The sequence below is a fragment of the Triturus cristatus genome, chromosome 4_2 (assembly GCF_964204655.1).
Source record: "Triturus cristatus chromosome 4_2, aTriCri1.1, whole genome shotgun sequence".
Lineage (NCBI taxonomy): Eukaryota > Metazoa > Chordata > Amphibia > Caudata > Salamandridae > Triturus > Triturus cristatus.
This window is the reverse complement of record NC_140586.1, coordinates 788906672-788919287: the sequence shown is the minus strand read 5'-3', so window position 1 is coordinate 788919287 and position 12616 is coordinate 788906672.

The following is a 12616-nucleotide window of genomic DNA, read 5'->3' as shown; positions in this document are numbered from 1 at the left end:
GCTTGAAGGATCAAGGCTTACACACCCTAAAAACCGAGCTCTCGGACACTAGTCAAATTACCCAAGAGAATCACAAAGAGGTAGAACATGTTCTTCAAAAGCATGCAGTGATTTCTAAACATAATCTAAATAAACTGAAAAAAAGAGTTGCTCTGTGGCAGTAAATAGGTAGTCTATGTAGATGTGACTATCTGCTGAATTTTAGACAAGCAAAGAATCAAAGACCACATAAGAGCTAAGGAGATTATCATGCAGATTATCAACAGAGCATGGATATATCAACGGTCCAGAGAAGGATAACAATTAGAGACAGAAGCTTATAGCCAGCTTTCCCAAAATATAAACATTGTTCTGAGATTTTAGCACCATGAGTTGTTGAAGTGCACACCAGGTTGAGAGACCTACAAGCCATTTCTGAATCCCAGGTTGTTGTTTTTTATCCATCTCTATATATTTTGGTGCTGCTAGACCTCTTTTCCACAGGGTTAAAGTTAGAATTTCCAGCATTTTAAGTCTAGCCTAAAGACATCTTTTAGTTGTTTGATGCTGGAAGATCTCTTGTGGACCATACCAACCCATACCAAAACATACTGTGAGATTTAGGCGTTTCTTAGTAAAACACTAAAGACAATGCTTCTCTAAAACTAACACAGGTAATTCAGTATAAATATCATACATTTAATAAAATAAAAAAATAAAAATATATACAATGGGATTTCTTAAATTTAGTACTTTATTTATTAATGTACATGATTTCTAACGTACACACCTGTTTTCAAAGGCCACTTTGCAGAGCATGTAAAGATGGGGTGGAAGCATAGTAAACAGTAAGCTGTCAGAAAACATAGGTCAAAACCTTATATTCACATAGTCATGAATTGAAGCATAAGGTGACATTTATATAACATCAGGTTCCCACTCCAAAACAAAGAGGGAGGAATGTTAATAGAATTTAAAAATTGGTCAAAGGTTATTTTCTACACTTTGTCTTCAATGCTTTACTAGAGGATGGAAAGGTAATAGGAGCTTTCCAGAAATGTTTGATACAATTCCAGGGAAGAATTCCATGAATTATCTGTATGCAAAAGCTGCAAACAAATATGCAGTGGTAAACCCGTTTGAGGTGACGACGAATGAGAGGATCAAGGCATGGTTACCTTGAGAGTTTGTGGACAACCAAAAACTTGTGAGTTTATTGGCATTTATTTCCTCCTCTCCAATTCCTTCCCATCCTAGAAATACTTAAAGATTTACTCCAGCAAATGGCTAGAGTGACACCACTTTTATGGGTGAAAGAGGAACAACAACGGCCAAACTTCATTGGGTGTAGGATGAGGAATGAGTTCTCCATTAGGAACATTTTGTAAATTGCTTAGAACTACACAATGAGGATATAGCAGCTGTTGTGATATTTCTGGTAAAACTCTTAAAATGCTATGAATGTTCTTGAGTCCCCAAAAGTCCTACATTTACATGACAGGAGTGCATGTATGGGCATATATGTGAGACTTTCTGTGGATGGGGTTGTCCCTGTTTTTTCTGTAACTTCTTTATTCTGTATATAGGAATACTCACCAGACTGCTGTTGCTAGAGCTGAATTTGTGTCAAGTTGTGTAATCAAAAGTATTTGAACATGAAACACATCATTTGCAATTTAATTATTTGTTCTACTGTGAGTCAGTTTAGTTCTCACAGGAGTAATGTTACTGTATATTCTTAAGCTTAAGCAGTCGCTCACTGTATGGTGCTGTTTTCTCTGCAGCGTTAAATCTCCATCCTTGCATCTTTCATCTAGACTATGGGCCCGAATACGACGTCGGACGGACCGGAGTCCGTCCGAAATCGTTTGGGAACTGGGACCGAATGACTTCCTCTCGTTGGTTCCAGCCCAGCAAGTAGGATGCGACCGAAAACTGTTTGGTCGCAATCCTTTTCTTTACAATGGGAGCATACATTCTGAACGGAATGCATGCTCTCATTGTAAAGAGCAGGGGTGGAGTTCATCCCTGCACCGTGTGGCAGGCACATTTTGGTGCCTGCCACCGGGTGCTGGGATCAACACGGGGCACCATAGGTGCCCCCTTAGCCACCACTAGGAGGACTTGCACCCATGGGGTCCCTGCTGGGGGCCCCCAAAGTCGGATTAACACAATCTGTCAGTGTCAGAAAGGCTGTGGGAATCTTCCATCGTAGTTACTCAGCCAGAAAGAGCCGCCCGAGGGATTGATGGAGGATTTCTGAATGGCAGCCGGGCTCCCCGAGCTTGTCAGCAGCCATTTGGAAATCTGGTTTGGATTCATTTCTGACCGACCCCATCAAAATGGGTCGGTCGGAAAGAAATCCGAACGGGACATTCCGATGCGGTCGGAATGGCTCAGACTGACGGTCGGAGCCGTTTCTGACTGCATCGGAATCGGCCCCTATGTTGTAATATTTCAGACATGACATTATTAGGGCTCTTGTGATTTTTATCGTATGATCTAGTTAGGATCACTGACATAATGTTGATGCATATAGTATTGAATTACAAAAATACAGGAAAATAGATATCACAAACAAAAATATTGCTTTCCTATAATAAACTAATAAAACAACAATTATCGAAAACAACATCGTTGTTAAAAAATATATATTTGTACTTATGTCGAAAACAAAAATATCAGAAACAAAAATATCGTCACCTTTAAATAAACATATAACATGCCAAAAATATCAATTCACACAATACTATAATACACAATAATATTGCTTAAATAATTACATTATCATTAAATAAAAACGCCTTGGCACAGGCAGCCAAAAGAAACAATGCAATAGAAGGATGTCACAATGCTTTCCGACGTTCACTAGGCAGACTCCAGCCTACACACTATACATCTACAGTAACATTACAAAAACAGGAAAGCTACCAACAACTATAAATGGAGTCATCTGTATACCAAATTGCATCTACACTTAGCAGACAAACCAAAAGAATGTACAACATGCTACAAATTAAAGTCAAACTCTCCATAAACAACAAAGGAGTAGATTACTTAGAAATAATGGCCAAAAGAATATAATAGAATAGATAGTACCCCACAGAAGTCCCAAAAAACTGTCACAAAATCTAAACCAACATCACAAATCATTTTTATATAAATGATCAACATAATATTTTATTACAACAGTCTAAACATTAAATACAACTCCAATGTTAAATAAGACTGAGATAGTAAAATAATATATATATTATTTACATGAAAAATGTAAACCTCACCAACCAAAAAGCTGAAACAACAAACTCAATCCATCGTGTAAAATAAATACAACACATAAACCTCACATTTCCAAATAACAATCACATAAATTTCACACAAAATTTAAATATAACATTTTCCACCCAAAACAAATACCATAAATATAACTTACTGTTCTGTAGCTGCAGATCGTCCTCTGTACCCACGTAATCAAAAATAATATTCCACCAAACACTGGAAAAATACTTTTTTTAAAAGCCCCCCTCCCAAAAATGCAAAAATAAAACGATTTCAATAGAGATCCCTCAAAGCAATCCAAAGTATCTGGAAACATTAAAAAAAATAAAATTGTTTAAAAAAATAACCGCTCCAGAAAACCCTAAAAAAAAGGAAATCAAAGTTAAAAATAATGGTTTATTGAAAACCAACAATGATTTCCTTAAAAGGGAAAAGGTAACTCCCAGTGCCCTCCTGTCCTCATTCCTGACAGGGAGATCCCAAAGGGTGAACTTAAAATCTTTCTATTCAGACTCCTATGTTCTACCCTGTGGAGTCCCGCATGGATCTTCTCTGAGTCCCACTCTTTTTTTTTATCATTGTTTTTTTTTGTTTATTTTTTTTTTTTATCATAAAATAGAACCTAAAACAAAGCATGAATACACAGTACACAATAGATATCAATCCACAGAGTACCACTCTTTTTAATCTGTATGTGGCACCCCTAACATCGGTGATTCACTCATTTGGATTGGAGGTGGTGTCATATGCAGATGACACACAGTTTACAGTTACTATCCCTAAAGGGCCAAGCTGGTTGTCAGAAAATATTCTTGGATGCATGACCAGAGTGGCAGAATGAATGTCGACTAACTTTTTGAAGCTTAATGGGGTTAAAACCGAAGTGATGATATGCGAATCAGGGTTATCCAAGTGGAATAGCGGTTGCTGGCCTCAGTCCCTGGGATGCTATCCTACCCTGAGTGGAAAGGCTAAGAACCTTGGAGTCCTGTTGGATACTGAACTTAACTTTAATATTGAAATGAATCGCAACATCTCGACATGCTCCTGGCTTATAAAAATGTTAAAAAAAGTATTTCCTTTTATCCAATGACCATCTCTGATCCAGGTTGCACTGGCCTTGGTAATGTCCAGACTTGATCATTGTAATGCCTTATACCTGGCCGCTAACAAGAACTTGCAGCACAAACTCCAGGTAATGCAGAATGTATTGGCAAGGCTCATTTTGAACATTCCTAGGAAACAATCTGCCAGGAAGGGACTGGAGTTCCTGCACTGGCTCCCCATTGAACAACGCATTAGCTTCAAATCACTCTCTATGGTCCATAAATTGTTGCATGCTTCCTATCCGTCTAGGTTGAAGACTATGTTCAAATGGAATTCTTCTATTAGATCATTGCGCTCCTCACTTCAAATGCGACTGGTTGTACCAAGAACTAAGAAGAAGAAGTGGGGGGACAAAGCCCTCTCTATGGCAGCTAGTAAGCTATGGAACTCCCTACCCCTTGCTCTTAGACCCATCCCCCTTCTGCTCCCCTTTAGAAAGGCTCTTAAAACCTGGCTTTTTACGGTCTAGCTTCTAGCGGGAGCTTTTGGCCTGCTCTAGATTCCTGGGTATGGACGGCTGATCTCAAGCGCCTTGATGCCCTTGGGTGACTGCTGCACTTTATAAATCCTCAAATCAAATCAAATCAAATCAAATCATGGAACACATGAATAGACAAAACCTGTAAAGTAAAGCACACTACAATTCCAAAAAGACATTTAGGTTGCATTTAATCATCATAAAATAAGTAACATAACAAAACATAAGGATACATTACTAATACAGTGTAAGAAGACCCAAAACTACACACTAGTGAAAAACACTACTAATAATACAACAAAGGGCCTCATTACGATGTCAGGCGGAAAGCCTCCTCCCAACAGTTGGATTCTCCTAGACCGCGTCGGAACCCATCCGTTGGAAACCTCACGGTCTTTCCGAATCGGTTCCGATTGGCTCTCGTAAAATCCGTGTTGCTCAAACCGGCATCATACAGCTCTATGGACAGAGTTTCTAATCAACCGATTATGAATCCAACCGAACACTGTTCGGTTGCATAGTAATCGGTTTGTCGGAACTGTCAACCGCAAGTCGGTCGGTTCCGAATCCCAGACGGTGTCGGGTGGAAAGTTTCCGCTCAACATCGTAATGAGGCCCAAAATGTATAAAAAAACACAAACAACACTATAACTAAATCTAGACCTCCCCCCTACATCCCTCTACCCTCACAATTCTTTAAAAAACATATAGACTACAAAGTAGAAGGTAGCAGTAAAATGGCCACTAAATGAAATAAAAAAAAAAAGACTATCCCCCCATAGAAATGAATGGGGAATATTTAAAAAAAATTGAATCATTACAAAAGTGTAAGAAATTATTAAACATGCACAACATGTCACAAAATGTTGTAAAAAAAGTTACAAATATTGTGAAGTATAAATTGAATAATAGTATAAAATATAGGCACATATTTAATATAAACTGAACAAAACATGTTAAAATGATGTTGGAAATATGTACATAAAACTGTTTAAGAAATATTTCAAAATATTAAACAATGGAAAAATGTGGAAAATGTACAACATACAACCCTATTTACATTTTTCATGCAATAATAAAAATGTCTAAAAAATGTTTATAAACGTTTATTTTTAAGTTATTTTTGAAAAAGTGTTGGACGTGAAAGGGCTGATTACTAGTATGTCTGTCCGAGGACTGCCAGACACGCAGGGGCATAGCAGTGGCAGTCCACCCACCACCGCACCCGCAGTCCGACCACCCCATTACGAGTTAGGTGGTCAGACCACCCAAGGGTACGCCACCGCTGCCAGGAGACCGGTGTTACAGCAGTCAGAGGCCGCAAGATGGTTAGCTGGACCCTGTACCTCCTCTCCATGTGGCTGAACACAAGGGGGCTTAATATGCCCCCCTCTGTGCATGCACAACAGTCTCTGCACAACATAGACTTTCGAGTCAATGCCGTGCTGAAACCTTGTTGTGCGGTCCCATTGTGGTGCCTTTTTTCAAAGGCACAGCCGCCTTTAAAAGAGGCATTGCCACAGGACTGCCTCGCCGCCCTCCAGCCAGACCACTTTTAAGTCGGGCGGTGGCGAGTCTCAGCAGTGCGGGGGCATGGCGGTGGCATAGCACCCACTACGTCGCTATCGAAGGGTCCGCAAGAGCAGGGAGGCCGATTTGGTTTAACAAGAAGACCGACTGCAGGAAAGTGAAAAATTGAGAATAATCACTCCCTCAGATCTGTCTGATGTAATTTCCTTATCATATGAAAAGAATTGAAGAAAGGATTTACACGCACTTGAACAATACGAAAAACCAGTTCCTAAAGTTTTAAAGGCACTTTTTCCGATATATGGATACATTTACGGTGGCTCTTGCGGACAAAAGTATTTGATTTGAACTAATAAGAAGATTCAATTCTCAGCAGGAATATACCTCCATCTAGAAGGGTTTTTCCATTTGGATAGTCTATTGAAATATCCACCATTTCTTTCTCAAATATATGAGATTTGATGAAATCGTTTTTAGTCCTGAAGAAGGTGAAATCACCGAAACGCTGCGTCGACTTTTACTTATTTTAATTGTTATTAATTAAATTCATTAAAGATTGTAACCCATTCCGGGAGGGAAGGATATTTTAAATGATTCATTGTTTGATGTTTATCAATAATAAATAACTTTGACTTTTATGAACAAGTTTTGTTAATAGACTTTATTAGTGCATATACAAGTTACTGTGTACAGATCAAAGGGCATTTTTATTATTGTCTGAGAGAATTACTGATGAATATTAGACACTTGGCTTAGGAAAATTCCTTAGGCCTTCTCTTTTGATAGGGACACTTGTGTTTTGCTGTATTATAGCACCCACTCCAGCATCAATGAAACTTGTAATCGGGCCCTAAATCGGTGACATTTACTATTCACACTCCAATCTAAACCAATATGGGGAAGATGTTGGACGCTAAGAAGGTGACATTCATTAATTCTACACCAATATAAAGAAATTTAGGGATGGGGTTGGACACTAAAGGCCTGATTACGAGGTGGGGGGTCCACCGCACTGGCGGCCCAACTGGCTCATTACAAGTTGGGTGGTTGGACCGCCTTGGGACTGCTGCCAGGGAACTGCCATTTCTTAGCTGTGTTATATCGGTCAGAGGCAGCAATATGCTTGGCAAGACCGCCACGGTGCCATCAAGCATATTACGGGATACCTCTCAGCCGGCGGTGTTATGGAGGTTCCTCCTCCATGTACAACGTGGCAGAGAGGAAACAAAGGGCTGCCTATAGGGCCCCATGTGCCTCCTCTACATGTGGTTGCACACAGGGGGGCAAAACATGTGCCCTCCTGTGTGCATGCGCAACAGTTCCATGGACTTTTGAGTTCACGTTGTGCAGGAACCTTGCTATGCGCTCCCATTATGGTGCATTTTTCAAAGGTACAGCTGCCTTTGAGAGAGGCACCGCCGCAGGACTACCACGCCGCCTGCCTGCCAGACCACTTTTAAGTAGTAATCTGGCAGGCGGCAGTGAGTCTTGGTGGTGCGGTGGCGCTGCGGTGGCGTACGATGTGCTCCCGCACCGCTGAAAATCATAAAAAAGGCCCTAAAGGGGGGACCTTTATCATTGCCACTCCAATCTAACACAATTTGGGGAAAGCGTTGGTCACTAAAGAGGAGAAATTTACTATTTCCACTGCAATCTAAAATATTTTATGCAAGGCACTACACACTAAACAATACTTTTATATGCACAATCAACACTCCATATCATATATAATTGTTCATCTATAAAATGAACTAAAATTTACTTAGAAAGCACACAAACTAAAATTGTAAACCTACATATGCATAATTAAACATTAATATATAAAATAATATTTTTATAACTATTAATAATTAATATATTTTTTAAATATTTACTACCATTCCTAAAATGTGAACCATAAATTAGAAAACAAAATCACACTCCAAAACATATAAGACCATTTTTTCTAATAAACTTTTCTTTAAAAATATTTTAACTATTACATCATCATTTTCAACATAAAACAACTTGAAATTATTATGGTAAATCTTTAAAAAAATTATAAATTGTAAATTTCTTATTCAATCAATTTCAAATTATTTAACTTTATCACATTTAAATGTATTATCTTTTTAGTGTTTGAATGTTTTTCAATTTAAATATTTATTTTAATATTTATATTAAATATTTTTAACAATATCATTAATATATATTCTTAATAATTCTAAGTTATTTTAAAAAATGTATTAATGTAACAAAATAAATGTAACAATTTTACTATATTAATTTGCATAGCATTACAATAATTAACATCACATTTATATTAAAATATCCTTTTTTTTTACTATCCCCAACATTACCCCCTAAAAGCCCTATATCCCACTGCTTAAAAAACATTATAAATCCATTATTTTTCAATATTAATACAACTAGAAAGACACATTTCAACAATTCCATAATTAATAAATGATCTTACTAAAACACAACTAAAAAGCAATAAACATATTGACTCAAACACACAAAACAATGAATTACATACAAAATTACACTTAGAAACAATATTACATGCAAATATATTTTCTAAATCAATATTTTTATGAAAATATCAAAACAACACTTAAAACAATGTTTTTACTTTTGATATTCCTATCGACAATATTCTTGACACAATATTTGTGTTGCAATATTTTTATATTTTGTCCAGACAGCTTAGATATAGTAAGGAGAGTACTCTTCCCAGCTCATAAGCTGGATTTTGGTTTTCCTTTAAAGCGTAGTAACCTATTATTTTACAGATAGTTTGTCATGAAACAGAACAAACACCCAGGGTTTTTTTTTTTATGTCTGTAATGGTACATAGGCCTTACCAAGCTCTACAGGCTAGATGATTGGAAGTACAGAGTTGTCAGAGTTTGCTACGATCATGACCACAATTTAGGAAATGTTTAGGTGTAGGACATTGTTTTTTATTCAGAAGACTATCTAAAGCCTGTTTCAATCTAAGGGGCTCATTAGGATGGACCGCCACCACCAGCCATGCGGTGGCAGTCCTTTCGTTCGCCGACCGTGAGTTTCACTCCGCCAAATTAGGATGGCGAGGTGAATCTCACCACGACCATGGTGGTCGCAAAGACTGTCCGCCACGGAACAGCCACAGGCAATCCTCTGGATTGCCTGGCGGAGTGGTCTTCACCCGTAAAATGGCAGCGGTGCCTAGCAGGCACCGTCCGCCATATTACGATGAAGGTTGGAGACAGCCTTTCCATTGCAGTGGAACTGCCATGGAAAGGCTGGCGGGGATTGGGTTTGGGGACCTGCTGCGGGCGCCCCTTGTGTTAGGGAGGCAAGGGTGCACTTGGGGGGTACCCATGCCGCCCCCTACATTTCAAAGCACTATGTGGCAGGCACCATGTGGTGCCTGCCACGTAGTGCTGAGAGATGCACAACATGACATTTTCGCATTGCGGTGGGTGCTGCTGTCAGTAGCAACCGCCACAATGTTAAGATGCAGGATCTGACTGCCACGGTGGCGGTCACATCCTGATCCGGTGTGCGGGACCACCGCATGCATGGCGGACGGTCCCGATTTACACAAGGATGATGGACGGACTCCAGTCCGTCCGCCATCCAAATGAGCCCCTTACTCCAGTGTTCATCATTTTTTTCCAAGTCAGATATGAATATTCGTGCTTGAAAGACAGATGCTGCAAGAGGGCAGGCAGCCAGATTGCATTACATGTAGCAGGCATCTTTGTTGAAGTGGTGTTGCAGATTCTCACTTCATGAGTAGTGTCAGCATAGAAGGCTCGAAGGCAGAGAAAGGCAGAGCCAGTAATCTCTTCCCAATTTTCCAACCTTTGAAGTAATTGGTTGTGGTTAACTGTATTGTATGCTACTGGCAGGTCCAGAAGGATGAATGCATCAGGTTAATTACCATTCCGTAAAGATGGAGGTCCTACCTAATGTCCACCAGTGTGGTTGTCATGACATCGCTTGGACTTAAAAATGAGTTATGTTCGTGGAGAGTGATGTTTGCTTCAATGGGTTGCCAAATCTCTACTTACAGTAATGTGCCAGGCAACTGTATGTTTGAAATGGTTTGGTGGTCACATGGATCTGTAAGGTTGGCTGTGGGAATTTTTAGAAGCTGATTGAAGGTAGCTTATTTAAATGATGTTGGGACTTGTCTGTCTCTCATTGATGTGTTAAGGGTGGTGATGCTGGAGGATACAGTGGCCCTCCATTCTTTCATGAAGGCTGCAGCACAGGCATTAGTTGGTAAACTGTCCACGTGAATTACTTTGGAAGCTTGTAGCACTTCTTGTTGACTCAGTGGTAAGAAAGAAACGAGGTAAGCAGAGAGATTTGGTGGGTTGATGGGGTTGAAAGGGAACAGGGTTTGGTAATCTCAGAATTATTCAATTTTTGGATTTGAAGAAAGAAAGGAGATTAAGAGGTTGATACTGTGTTTTTGAAATACTTTTACTTGAGCTTGAAAGTAAAGGTTTGCAACCAGGATATATCATTGTATGCCCAGCAGCATAGAGTAAAAGCATAGTGAGTAAAAAGCATACCACTTGCATATATGATTTAATATAAAGCAATAAAAGTAGAATACCAGCATCACATAATGCTGCTGCATTATCTGTTTGTTTATGCGTCCCCCTGTAAAACTGGCTTAAATATTCAGTAATAAGTTATTTTCTTCTTTTCAATTCTAGAGTTCCACAAGCAACACCATGGCAAATAATTTCCCATCAATGTCAAGCAAAGCTATATGCCAGTTGGTCACAAGAAGGTACAGAACAAATTTATAAAAACAAGTGCAAAATAGAGCTACACCATTATTCAATATTGGCCATTGAGCATGTTGCTGAAAAACCAGAACTAAAAATGTGGGTCGTGTTCTATTACCAAAATGATATTGGGCACTGATATCCCCTCATAGTTGAGATATTGTGATAAGATTGGTCAGCGTATTCTCTGAAATCTACTAATGATTTCCAAAACCTTTCTTTATGCTTATAATCTTTGCAACATGTAGTGAATTTACATGAGTGTCCCACTATGGACTGCTAAGCCTCAGTAAGCGTGCACTGTTCAATTTATTAATACTAGCACAAAATTCATTCAAGACATTTTGCTTATCTTCTACTGCCTTTTTTCAGCAAGAAATGTTGTTGCTTTGCAAATAACTGATGCAGACCTGTCAGCCTTAGCATGGTCTTTCCCCCAACTTATTGCCTCCCTCATCCATTTTTTCTGACCACATTATTGCTGGCCTAGGACTCTGAGCACTATGCCACTGTTAATCAGTGCTAAAGTGCGAGTGCTCTCCTCTAAACATGGTCTCATACCCAATTGGCACATTTAAATGTCTTATAAGTACCTTGCAAAGTTGTACTATAAGTGCCCAGGGCCTGTAACTTAAATGTTACTAGTGGGCCTGCAGCACTGACTTTGACACTCATTTAATAACAATAATAATAATAATAAGGCTATTTGTACAGAGGCTCCTGGTTACGTCTAACCGCACCTTTTAAAACATGTCTAATTGCAGAGCTTGTGTGTGCAGTTTAAACTGCCATTTTGACCTGGTAAAATAAACCTTTTGCCGGGCCCAACCCTTCCTTTTTCATGCACTTAAGTCACCCCTGTGATAGACTCTGGACAGGTCAGAGGGCAGGGTGCGATGTATTTAAAAAGCAGGACATGTACTTTTAAGTTTTAAATGTCCTGATAATGAAAAACTCTTACATTAGTTTTTCACCTCTGCAAGGCCTATCTCTCTCATAGGAGTTGCCTTATTACATTTTATGAGCGTAATTTCCAAGTGGGAAGAGATAACCCCTTCAAGTTTGGTGTCTCTGGAATCACAATATAAACGCCGATCTTATGGTTAAGTCGGATTTTGAATTGCAATTCTGAAAATGCCATTTTTATAAAGTTGGTATTTTTTTGTCTTAGCCATTTGGTGCCTGCAGCCTGTATCTGGTCAAATGACTGGGTGTAGATGGCAGTTCGGCTTTGTGTATTCCCCCTAGACAGCCACACTGAATGGGAGCTTAGGTGTGCCTGGGTGGGCCATCACTGGTAAGATGGGAGGGAGGAGCTGGACCAAGCCTCACTTACACCTAAACAGTCTGTGGCCGAGGGGAGGAGCCAAGATGGCGACCGGGACGGCAGCGTAGACTCCCGGCTCCGTGAACCTCCGTATCCCGCACGGATATCCTGCATTAGATCCTCAGCCTGCGCTATGCGCCC